We start from the raw sequence: 12,881 nt of genomic DNA, 5'->3' as shown, positions 1-12,881 counted from the left end.
GTTTATAGTACAAAACGTGCTGTAGATCTGTCTTTTTTTCGTTTTTTTTTTTAATTATGTGGAATGTATCCAGTTGGAATGTTTTATTAACAGATTAATTCCTCTTGCGTTAAGCTTCAGTTTGTTGCGTCTTCAATGCAGATAGTCTTTATTTTTTTTTTTTTTACCAAGTGGTCTTTTCGTATTTAGTTTGTCTTCACTGGCTAGTTGAACTACTCTTTTTTGGTCCATCCGATTAGCATGTGCTTTCCATTTCAATCTTCTTATTTTTTATCCATGCTTTTTAATTATGGGTTGTAATTTACATTCTAGATAAATCTTTTCGTTTTTTTTCCTCTATCAAATTTTGTTTTGTTAACTAGTTAACAAATTTGTTAGAGGAAAACACGAAAAGTCCTGTTGACATCGGTTTTTCTTCATCTCACGTACTTCTAATTCAACAAGCGGTGAACTAAAAACCACGCACACTTTTGATGATTATCATATTGTCATCGATTTGCCCCTGAGGTTTACAAAGTATCATGCAGAATGCGAAACCAAATCTCTTGTAATCGCATATAGTGTGATATTAACACACCTTTTAGAGTGGAAAATCTCGTGTTTGTTATTCTTGCGTGAAGATGATGCTCCAGACTTTCAGCTACACAAGTTATATTCATGCTAAGATCGCTCGTTGATGATGTATGCTCTTCGACAAGGTCCAGGGCCAGATTTACGCATAAGCCAGACCCGCTATAGCTTAAGGCCTCCGTCTCAGTATAGATAAATTCACTGAGGTAAAAATTTATTCAGTAGATAGGACCTCTTAAAAGTTACAGCTTATGGATAAACAGCCTTAAATCCGGCACTGGCAGGGTGAGTAGTACCACTAACTTTTGTCGTTTAAAAAAAAAAAAAAAATCATACTGCCTACTCATATTGGTAAATAAATTCAGTCATTGCTGCCATATTAACGCCTTCACTGCTTTAATATTACTCTAACAACCGGAGAAGTCACCCTGGATAGACTATCACCATAAATAGTCTTGCCAGAAAGTATTTTCCTCATTCACAGAAGTTTTTTTTTTTACTTTTTAGAAATTTATATATGTTATAAATGCCCGTTTTCTTTGGCAAGTCCCACCAAACTTTTGCAGAACTCTAAGGTTCCTCGGACCAAAGTTTAAGAAACACTTTAGAGCAAATCTGCTTGAGGTGCCTAACATAAACCCTTTCCTTTCTTCCACTGGATTATCCGAGATACTGGAGAAGAGAATTCAACGTCATGGATTGTGTTAAACGCTTTACCCACACGTTTATCCATTACTGGTAGTAAAAGAAAAAGTTTATAAAACTTCAAAGCTCTAATTTCATTGACTTATTATCACCAAGTGACACGCAGTATATAAGATCGCAAACAGAAAAAGGTATCCAGAAATAAGCTTAGTGCTTATCTTGGAAGCAGTCCAAGAGGTTCTTAACATAAAAATAGCAATCGCCTACACCTTGAAGGCAGTTATCGAAGACTGCGGCTCCGGACATTAAATGAGGACCATGCCTTAGGGCGTAACACTTGAATGGATGCCAAGGGTCAGATGTGTTTGTTTATTCTACTTTTGTGCGGCCTTGAAATAAACATTCTTCGTTCTTGAAAGGAGGTACGTAAACGAATGCGGACACGATTACAAAAGTTGAAACCACCCCGTCTATTAGTCGCAGTGTGTGCTTCGGAACAATAAAAAAAAGCGCAGAATGGATTACTCGTTATAAGTTTACGCACTCCTTCCCGGCTGTTAAGATCACTCACGTAGATTTCAGAAGTGGAAGAACAAATGAATGTCTAAGAATAGCTAATTGTTAGTTATTCTTAGCTACGTTTGTCCGTTTCTTAAGTCTGGGTTTTGACTTACTTTGCTACACTGAAAATTGGATCAATAAAATCATTTTCGCAGACGAGTCATCGCGATAGATTTTACTTATCTTACTCTTTGGGCTCGCATGATTTTGACGAGCAGTCGGAACCAGTAATGAGTTTTTGGTTGTTCCTGATGACTGTGCAATACAAGAAATTCCCATCTTAAATGACAAGCCCCTACATCATCCTTTGATAGGTCGATTAACAATTCATAAATGAATATTTTCTCGTTTCTGTTTCCGTAAAAAATTTTATTCATTTGTTTCATAACTTCCCTTTACAGGAGGATGACTGTTGATTCTTAGATGCCGTAATAATCGCAACCTCGAAACAATTACTTCCTCCCCCACCACCTTTTGACAATTTTCGTAAGACTGTTTTGACATGTTGTTAACAGTACTTCATTTTGTCTTATACTGTGGTCGAGGCTAGCACGCAATGTTGCGTTCAGTTTATCCGCCAATTTTATATTTGTTCTTGTTTGTGAGATGAATAACACATCACTTATTAAGGAGAAAAATCACGGTCAGGGAACCCTCCTTCCCTTGAAAAATGCTTGATTTCAAATTATAGATACATGTACCAATCTACTTTTGATTTCCTGATTGTGTAAGGGGGGAGGTACACAATTTTCCAACTCGAATTTAGAATTCACAAGTCCTGGCACTATTTTTAGGCATGCTACATATTATTTCATTTTCCTTTAAATTACATTCTCTCGCTAGTTTATGGAACTAAGCGACAACTTTTCCCATTTTCTAGTCTATTTATAACAAAGAATATTTAACATATGTTCAGCTGTGTCAGGAATTAACCTAATTTTCTTTGTCTGGGTTCTGTTAATTTACATTGTTAAAGTACGTTGCTTCCTGTAATTTGTTTTTCACCACGGGAACACCCGTCTTTTGGTCGTGGATCAATACATAAATGTCATAAAATGTTCTCTTTGAACATTTTAACATTTAGCCTGTTTATTGAAATTGCTTAGTTGTATTAATTTCAGAATTTCGTGTTTCAAACAGTGTTTTAACAATAGTTGCTGTTATTACGTCAGAGTTGGCTGCTGGGTCCAGCGATTTAACCCTGCGTACCATTGGAGGACAGTTGTGAAGCAAAGAATAACCGTTTGGGTGGGAGGATGCAATTGGAATCACTGTTCTAATATAATAAAGACATTGCAATGCTTATTTAGATATTCAAAAGTTAATATTCTTTTTTTCTGTACTCAAAAAAAATAATAATAATAAAATAAATAAATAAAAAAGCATAATGAGTTCCATTGCCGATGGGTAGTTTTCTTTAGTGGCATGCGATTTCAATTTCTTTTAAGCTCGTGAGATATCGTACGTTGAATCGGGCAAGGGAGGATCGTTAAGATTAACACATCACACTCTGTTAGTGCCGTTAATGAGGGTGACCCGCCGCTGGCCCAACGTCTGCAACTAAACCTTGATGATCTATTGTTCTCTGCTCCCATTATGGACGGCTAGATGAAACATGCACGTCGGAGTACCAGTTAAAGAAAAGAAAAAGAAAAAAAAGCCTTTTGACCTGACGATGTGTTCTGTTCTTCCAGGTTACTGTCAATATGGGAAATTTGTGCGACATGCTAACCCAACGACTTCACCGTGACGCAGCTGCTGGGTATAAAATGCCGTATTGTCGACATTATGGAGCACAATTAAGGTTGTTTCGTAGTGTTATCTAAAGAACGCATGCGCGTTTTGGCTGCGTTTCATGAAGGGAAAGGATAACATGCGTCGGTCAGCCAGGTTTCGTCCAATTTTGAAGTAACAGAATATTTTGAAATTTAACTGAATTTTGAGATCAGTATTCAAAGCACCGGGGGGGGGGGGCTAGCAACTCCTTTTTAAGACATGCAAGTGTAGTTGTGTGTTTTCTGTTACCAAAAACTGAAACGAAATTATAATCAACAAATTAGGCTTTTTTTTTATTATTTTGCTACTAATTAATGCAGGTGATTCTAATGTATTACCAACTGCCGAAGCCAAAGCTGCTATCCAAAATATCCATTACACAAGGAATTTGTTATAAAAGAATGCGCGCGCATTCTTTTCATAGGTTTCTAGGTTGTTTTATCGCAAATTAGCCGTATTTTTTTATTATTTTAATTTAAATAATAAAATATGGAAATTTTGTTAGTCTTTTTATATTCATTTTACATTTTTTTTTTTTATCAGACAAAAATCTGAAAAATATCAAACAAAAGAAAAATCAATCAATGCTTGAGCCTCTTGAAATACACCGAATCCATCTGATTTGATTCTGGTCACAAATCCTTCTTGTCCACTGTAATTTTCAACAGGCAGATCTCATTTGATTTATGCCACGTTGCGTTGCCATTTCTTATCTCATCTCGAGGAAGCAAGTTACGTTTCACGCCGTTTTTGTATTCAGTTATTAGAACTCTAAAAGAATCTACCACAAATTATTATTATTATTATTATTTTTTTTTTTTTGTGCAGAGAACAGGATTGTAATTTATTTTTAAATAAGGAATATTCATCTAATAATAGAAATTTATTTCATTGTTCATCGATAAGTTCAGTTTGGTTCTTGGCAATGTTGACTGAAATTTAGCATATCGGGAATTTTCAAATGTAGGTTTTCAGATCGTTATCCCAATTATAACTTTAAAGATTAGCGAGTTGATATTCCTAAGCCTAGAACATTATTATTACGTGACACTTCCAAGGACTAATCGCGAGAGATATCGGAATATCACTTCAACATAGAAATGAGACTTTTTTTATTATTATTATTATAAGCAGAGGCGGAGATGCTACCATGAAACTGATAATATCAGAAGCCCAAATAACGAGCACCGTCTTAAGATGGAAATAATTTGGACCGTGGGCTAGATCATCAGTTTTTTTAACAGAAAATATAGCAAGCCTCAGAAATAATTATGAACTAAGAACACTAAGTAAATGAACATATTATTTAATAAGTTCCATTTTGATAAAGTAATAAGCGTCAAATAAGTTCCACTTAATTAGGTTTCCCATTTGGGGGTACGAAAAAAAAAATGTAGCCTTCATGCTCTTTGTAAGTATTTTAAATGCTAGGAATACGTATACATATAGTAAATCATTAAGTATAATTATACATCTGGAAAACTCGCTGCCTCTACTCTTCTCACCTCTCACTGAAGCATTTTCGGATTCAGAAACTAGGATGGTTCCTCTGTAAAACAGAGGAGCAATAACTTATACCGCAGTGTTATTTGTTTCGCAACTAATTCTTAATGACTGAATCTTCCGAGTCATTATTGAAAGGAACTACAGTTGATCCTTCAAAAACGCGGGTTCGAACTGCGCGGATCCACTTATACGCGGGGTTTTTTTGAATATAAATATATTGGAAAATTTTTTTAGAGATTTCGACAATTTGAAAATTGTAGATGAATCTCGTACTTAGAAATATCGAAAAAATTAAGAAAAAGTTAGGTATGTCATGCATGCATAAAATATATGCAGATACTAGACTAGTCTATTTTGTCATTTACTATCATAAATATGCACAAATATCTATTATAAAAAATTTATCAAAACTTTCTACACTTACAGACCGTACATGACACCGTTCGCAGTCGAGAGAAATGTAAACAAAAGTAAAGATGCAGTGTTAAATCATCACTGCATAAAATTAACTGTTATTAATTAGTTGAATTTATTTAATTAGTATAAAATAAACAGAAAATTCATTCATTAGTGTAATATAGGCTAGACTACCGCGAAGTAATCCTATAGATTGCACTAGGCTACCATAAAGCAATCATGTTGCTGCTTCTTCGTTATCAATGCATGAATCGTTATATCTGTAAAAATAAATATGAATTTCTTTTTCACGTTTTCTTTTCATATTTGATATCTAGTGTTAGTAATACGTATAACATCTACAGTGTTTTGTATCATACAAGACATATTGATGTAGGTACTGGCAGACAGACGATTTATCTTATAAACAGACGACGTAAACTTACCGTATCGATAAATATAGTACTGTACGCCCACAGATACGAGACCTTCTACACTTCTGCGCATGTCAGAAGAAGGAGAATCCATTCCGATAATAGGGTAATCAATCCGTCTTGTGGGATGAGTTGTTTATTATTACACGTCGGAAAAATAACTTTTCTTTTATGAACATTGTAGTTTTTAAAGTGGTAACTATTTTGCTTGTATAACAGTTGGAAGATTTTGCGTTTTGGTGACCAATTCGTACATCAGCTTATTTCTTTTTCCCCTTCGACATGAATTGACTCTTCTTGGCAAGTTGCCAGACTAGAATCTCGGATCTGTGGTCGGACAGGACAGTACAGTACAGTACAGCACTAAATGTATTTTCACTTCTTTATGATTTAATAACATTTTCTTTTCTATAGCTTACTTAATTTTAAGAATATCGCATAACAAAATATGTGTGTTATCGGCATCTGCGGAAAATTTTCCGGGGGGGGGGGGGGAATCAAACTTTTCCAGTGGCGGGGTAAAATTTGGAGAAAATTATTACATCAATACATTTTTATTTATTTTTTTGGGTTTCTTTTTTCACAAATAGATCCCAAGGCGGGGGTGGGGTTTGCACCCGTCTGCGGACGCCCATTGTTATCGGTAAGGGCTTCCGGTCAATAGTAAGCTATTAGTAGTTAGTATTTTGCGAGTCAAAAGTTCTACGTGGATTTTCGAATAACACGGGGGGGGTTGGCTCCCCTAACCCTCGCACTCAACTGTTTGCAACTGTGGGGAAAGACTTGTCTTCCGCGAGGATTATGGAGTCTCTCAATGAGTCTGTTTTATGATAGCAAAACAGTTTTCTTCTCGTGCGTAATATCTTTCAGCGCATGTCGCCTGTTTAAGAGGTCACAAAATTGCGACAATTTACTGCTTTCGTTAATCGCAAAGCAAGTCTAAATTACAAGATATAAATTACCTTAGATGTACTGTGAGGCATCGCATATTATGCCGCCATGAAAAAGATCCACTGAAGGATTGCTCTTATGCTAATTTGTTAAAATCAGCATAAGAGCAATGCAGAAAGTATGAATTCACCTCGGCATGTTTAGGATTGGATATACCCGAAATAGCGGTGCACATTCTGTACCTTAGGTTGATGCAGTCGGTTACTATGATTTATTTTCGTTGAAAAGATCCTGTTCGAGGACTCAAAGAATCTTTATACATGCTTCTTTCATCACTTGTCAAAATTGTGTCTTTTCGAAGCATTTCATTCGTCCAAACGAAGTGTTAGTCCGATGGAACAAGGTCTGGATTGGAAGAATGCTGCATTACTTCGAATTGTGCAAAGTCAGAAGTTTTAATAGTATGAGGACCAATTCGATCTTGCAACAATACACCTCGTGATAACAGTTTTTCAGCGTGTACTTAGAATTGCTGGCTTCAGCCTGTCAGCTATTTCACTGTAATAGTCATTGCTTACAATCCCGGTCATGTTCAAGGACTGATCTTTATGAATACGAGAAGTGTCAGCATCACTTTTACTTAGAATGTTGCTATGTAGAAATTTTTTCTTAGCGTGGGAAAAGTACACTGTTCTGTTCTTGAATACTTCAAGAATATCACTTTCCGCATGACTCAGTTGCATACAGTTTGCTTGTAAGATTTTGAAACTTATCTTGTATCAGATTTATGGAGGGATAGCCTTTGTGGGTGAATTTATAGGGAGAACTGCGACTAATTAGGAGTTAGTTTACCACTTTGATATGCTTTTATTGTCGAGGAAATAAGTACTGGGTTTCTCAATTTTCTGATCAGCCGTTGATGTAGACGGGTAGCGTGGCCTTTCTTCGTCGTTGATATTTGCAGTCTTTTTGAATGTGTGCATAAGCGTTGTGGCTGCAAAACACATTTGCTATCTATTATACTGTGTTGAAAGTCTAATGAATTTTTGCACCTGCTACACCTTGAGTTAGCGGCGCGACCTTCTCCATGCAGCTAATTCAAGAAAAAAAAAAAAAAAAATTAGTCAAGGTCCAACATCTCACTTGAATAACAATGTGGTTTCGTGTTTACAGTTGCGGATGTGTTCTGTAGTAGTGGGAACAGTCGAAAAATAAATACAACGATCCCGTGCTTTCGAACTTAACCTCATTTTCAGATCTCTGCATAGAATCGTAGCCAAACAAGATAACTTCACGGTTTACCATTCACTACAAAAATAATTAAAAACGATAGTTTTGTGAACTTCAACGGAAAAAAAAAGAGTATTTAAATATACTTACTTTAATAGTGTCAGCATTAGCCGATTCCCAGAAAGGTGAAACTAATAAACTGATAATTCAGTGTGCTGAAAAAGAATTAAATACTTCATTGAAACTTGAACAAGAATTAAAAGCAGATTGTTTAACAAATAAAATAAAATACAGATTATGAATGGCCAACAACCTTTTTCTTCAGCTTTATCAATTATGGGAGCGAAATGCTCAGTAAGGCACCCTATCACTGTTAATGGCCACTTCTCAATAATGTGAATTATCGGGAACAACGTAAATAATTTATTTTAATGTTTTAGTTGTTAAAGACATTAATTTTCAAAATTTATGTTAATATTAATTGGTGAATTCTTTCGATTATTTTATTTCATTCAGGCATACATTTACGAAAAGCAATGGATCCTGAATATTTTTGGCTTGGCTATTCCAGCCTTAAATTACCGTTTCCTCATCACTGGTCCACAGAACTATTAAAATTACATATTTTAATTAATTATATACCCTGCATACATTTTACTGGTCTGTGGTCTGTTTTGGACTGAGAACAAGCACTGCTCTAGAGCAGTGCTTCCCAAACTTCTGGATGCCAAGGCCCCTTTGGAAAAATTAAAATATTTCACGCCCCCCCTCGAAAAAAATTGTAATATATAGACATATATTATTATAAAATGTATTGTATTTATATTCAATACAAAATATACACAGCGAATATTGCAAAAATCAAATGCAAATATTACATTTTCAGCATCTTACATACACATTTGACATGCCACATTATATTTTTATATAGATAGATATATTGTTATTGTACATTTGCAGTACAAGCACATGAAACGTAAAACGAATAGTTATAAAGAAAGAGTTAAAAACATAAAAGAAGTTTAATAATTTAATGTGTGGATGTATTTCAATACTGCTACACAAAAAGTCAATATCAGGTGAAATATTTGAAACTGCAATTCTTAGATTTCAGCTTTGAAATGAAACTTATATGAATAAGCATATATTTACTAATATTCATTAAACGCCGAAATACGCAGGAAGCAAAATTCGTGAACCCGCACCAATGTGTGATTTTTTCCATTAAAATATAAAAAATAACAAAAAAGAAATAATAAAAATTAAATACGTTTCTTTTAAGATAAAAAAAAATCTACTTAGTCTTAAAAGATTTTAAATTTGTTTTCATTATTTCACGGCCCCCCTCAACGAAATCTACGGCCCCCAAGGGGGCAGCGGCCCACAGTTTGGGAAGCGCTGCTCTACAGCTACACACTTTGTCAAACCACAAGTGGTTTGACAAGTCAAGTAAATACAGAATTCCGCTGCCCAACGAAATATCTGCTCATGTGACAGTAGGTAATTAAACACATGGTAATGTCACACTTTCCCATTCACCAGCAGGTGCTGTTTTAATAGAGAAAAAGGTTTAATTGTGAAAACATTTAAAATATTATTGCAAGAGTATTTAAGTAACTGCATTCTGAATTGTTATGAAACTGTTTGACTGTGCTTTGTATATGATGTTAAAAGGAGTGAGTGGACAGGTGTTATCGAGCTAGAAATTTCTTCCAATTCTTAGCCCTTTCTTACAAAAGTCTAGAAATTTCTTTTGGGTCACTTTTCAAAAGTGAGTTTAGCAAAGCCACGAAGACGTACCGTGTGAGTAATCCTGTGTGTGTAAATAACGCCTATAATTAGTGAAAAATCCAGATCTTTTTCATCCAAGATTTTCCAAGGAAGAAGAAAAAAAAAAAAAAAAAAAAAACAAGAATAATCATGCACAAAACATTCATCACATTTAACCCATATTTCACTGGATTTGAATAGCTCAAGGGGTAAAATTGCAACTTTCTCCTAGAAATGTCGGTCTAAGTTTAAGGAAAATATTCATACTTTTATAGTAATATCCCGATATTTTGAATACTTATTTTACGCTTTGTATATGTATTTTACCTCGTTCTAATTTTGTGTGTGTGTGTGTGTGTGTGTGTGTGTTTTCATACTTGCGTCAATTCCGAATCGTAATTCTAATTCTTATTTTTTTAAATATTATTTTCCTTCCTTGATAGATTATCGTTGAGCTTACACACCCACGACTAAACAAACTCTTTGCGGAAAATGTCAAATATATGATTCACGTGAGGTCTTATCAGCTGCTCACTTTCATGTATAAGGAAAGGACAGACGTAGAGGGGGGAAAAGCAGTTAATGCAGCAAAAATTTCTCGAGTCATTAAATATCCAAGTATAAGCCCGCGTCTTATCTGTTCAACCTTGTTCATGGTCAGGAAGGACATTTTTCGCTAAAAATATCGAGCGTCATTCAGTGTCTACGGAAGAGTCGGTTATAAGCCATCAGTGAAACCATTTGCGTGCCCTTTCTTCATTACGAGACTTCGATTCGTGCAGTTTAATGTGCTCGCTGGTTTTGAACACCGTTGACTGAGTCAGTATTGTCAAGGTCGAAAGAGAATATGCGCTGTGTGAAGAGAAAATATAGATAGCACGAAATACTCTTATTAAAAAAAGTTATTTCAACGATGATATTTAAGTAGCAGGATTTAATCAATGACGTCAAAAGATGAATATCAGCCGTGTTTGTACTCCCCACTCTAGTACAGCCGAATAGCACTTCCGCAGCTTTGCAGTTAAATTTATCGATGGATTCATGTATGTGGACCAAGTCCGAAGTTGGCCAAAATGCTTATTTCAACTTATTTTTAATTGTGCAAAAATCTCATGATGTGAGTATTGATATGGTTGACTCTGGCAAGTTTAAAAATGTACTGTTAATGGGGAAAAGATTGTTTTTTAATTCAATCCTTGAGAGTTATTTCATGCCATTTGGAAATACTGACCAGATCATCTGGTTTAACATACTAACAGGTTTTGACTTGATTGGATGTGAGAAAGTAATTATGAGATGGGTTAGTTAAATTAGCACAACTAAATCACGATATTTAATTAATTCACTGCATTATTGTGTGTTAAAAGTCGGTTTTGTAGATTTATCGAGGTGGAAACTTTGCATTTTAAGGACGCTTTCACCCAACTTCAATGCAACTTTCTTTGTAATTTATAATATAAAATGACGGAGTTAAAACGTTGGACAACACGACTTGGAAATTTTGTAGTTAATCCTTTTAAAGTATTGATGGACTTTTTTTTCTTTTCAAGAACCTCAAATTTTTTTTTTTTTCTTTTGTCTGTATTTGTATTCCTTAAGTTGCTAAAGAAATACAAATTCCTGCCACGTAATGTATACTAAATATGAATAAAATATTCGAGAAATATGTTTAGGTCTTCTATAATTCTATTCCATACTCTATACGGTTTGAGAATCACTTCATTACAAATCTTTTTTTTGGGGGGGGGGGGGTAACGGACTTCGTTTCTTTTGGCCATTGCTACTCGGTAGCATTGTTCGTGTCTTGGCTTGTTTGGATCTGCAGGGTCTGCGATGCACTAGAGAGCATGTCACTCCCCCCCCCCCAAAAAAAAGTATTGCACTAATTAATAAATTTGTTTGTATTAACATATTTGTCTTAGACATTGCACTGCACCAAATAAAACAAATCTAGGTTACAAATAAAGATATAGCAGGAAGTGCTTAGGCTTAATAGCTTAAATACTGTACATGCATTTAAGGCAGCATGTGTCTTTAAGTTTAAAACAACAAAACTTCACACATACCGGCCACTAAATTAGACATCTTTATGCAAATGTTCATAAACGTAACTTATGCAGGCGTATAAGCAGAATACTTGGTCATGCGGCACCACATGTTTTAGGCAACAACTATTTAGGAATGCGGCTGGTCAGTAATTGTCACCAGTGCTGATCGCAATGGGAAAAACAAATGATCTCTCGGAATTCGGTTAAGGGCTTATTGTGGATGCCCTTCTGGCTGAAGCCACGATTTTGAAAGCAGCACAGCTGACTGGTTTCTCAAAAGGTGAGAGATCCCGGGTGTTTAATGAGCGTAAAAATAACCCACATTGCTTGTGTAAGAGGCGTAACTGTGGTCCTAAAACAGTCCGTCAGGGACGATCTCCATCGTCAGAGAAAGCTTGTACGGACAAACGGAGTCCTGTGTGCAGCAACTGACCGAAGCATTTAATGAAGGCAGCTCCCGACCCAAAACTCACCGAACTAAGCGCAGTGAATTGAAGAGGATCGGTATTGGCAGTCGCATTTCTATACGAAACACGGTATTAAATAAAAGTTTTCAATTCAGCGGCCGGTGTGATAGAATCTAAATAAGGCAGCGTCCTCCGAATACGAAATTAAGAATATTAGTCAACGAATTCATTTCTAAATAAGGTCGGTATAGAATTTAACATTTTTAATACATGCAGCAATAAAGTTATGATATACTTAATATGTTACTGCAGTAAGCCTGTTGTCGTATTTCATAAAGTCTGCCAATCGGAAATAGCACGTGTTTGCATCGTTTTGTGTGAAAATTGATAAGACAGCAGCTGAATTACGTGAACTATTGCAAGTGGTATTTGGTAATGACGCAGTGAATTGTGCAAAGGAGTCTCTAATTTAAAGGGCAAAAGAACATCTGTCGAAAGTTACGAGTGAAGCTAGTTCGGTGCATTATGAGCGCGAGCGTCAATGACAAAACATTAACCAAGATAAACATTTGCAACAAGTAGTGGAAAGGGCTGCAAATTTAATATCCAGTGAATAGAAACTTCACCATAACAATATTCTTATCACA

The 12,881-nt window shown here is 35.4% G+C and overlaps 1 long non-coding RNA gene across 1 annotated transcript in view; it reads right to left on the bottom strand.

The window, feature by feature from the left end:
* Positions 1–12,881, bottom strand: part of LOC150105371 (uncharacterized) — a 133,620-nt gene that overhangs the window by 34,556 nt on the left and 86,183 nt on the right. The window contains exon 2 of the long non-coding RNA XR_016548428.1: positions 8,160–8,224. This is a non-coding gene — a long non-coding RNA (uncharacterized LOC150105371). The remainder of the gene's footprint in view (positions 1–8,159; positions 8,225–12,881) is intronic.

Source organism: Typopeltis vanoorti, chromosome 6 (assembly GCF_054136105.1).
Source record: "Typopeltis vanoorti isolate ZY-2024b chromosome 6, IOZ_Tvanoo_1.0, whole genome shotgun sequence".
Taxonomy (NCBI): Eukaryota; Metazoa; Arthropoda; class Arachnida; order Uropygi; family Thelyphonidae; genus Typopeltis; species Typopeltis vanoorti.
This window is presented reverse-complemented; position numbering and strand designations above follow the sequence as displayed.